At 48.9% G+C, this 276-nt stretch overlaps 1 non-coding gene across 1 annotated transcript; it reads left to right on the top strand.

Moving 5' to 3' along the window:
• Window positions 1-114: 114 nt before the first annotated feature.
• Window positions 115-233, top strand: LOC118345280. Its single transcript, XR_004798853.1, has one exon. It is a non-coding gene; the product is annotated as a 5S ribosomal RNA (ribosomal RNA).
• The last annotated feature ends 43 nt before the right edge of the window (window positions 234-276 follow it).

Raw genomic sequence — 276 nt, 5'->3', positions numbered from 1 at the left:
CGCCCGGCCCATCGCGTAGCCATGGGTTTGGATCAGATCTCCGTTTGGATTGGGATCGGAAGGACGCTAGTATGTCGGTCAAGGATTATATGAATTTTAAGTAATTAGTTTGATGGGTGCGATCATACCAGCACTAATGCACCGGATCCAATCAGAACTTCGCAGTTAAGCGTGCTTGGGCGAGAGTAGTACTAGGATGGGTGACCTCCTGGGAAGTCCTCGTGTTGCACCCCTCGTTTTTGTTTTTTCCGCCTTGCGAGATAAATTGACAAGAAG

Source organism: Juglans regia, unplaced genomic scaffold (genome assembly GCF_001411555.2).
Source record: "Juglans regia cultivar Chandler unplaced genomic scaffold, Walnut 2.0 Scaffold_2013, whole genome shotgun sequence".
Taxonomy (NCBI): Eukaryota; Viridiplantae; Streptophyta; class Magnoliopsida; order Fagales; family Juglandaceae; genus Juglans; species Juglans regia.
Note: the sequence above shows the minus strand (reverse complement) of the source record. Positions and strands in the feature narration are given on the sequence as shown.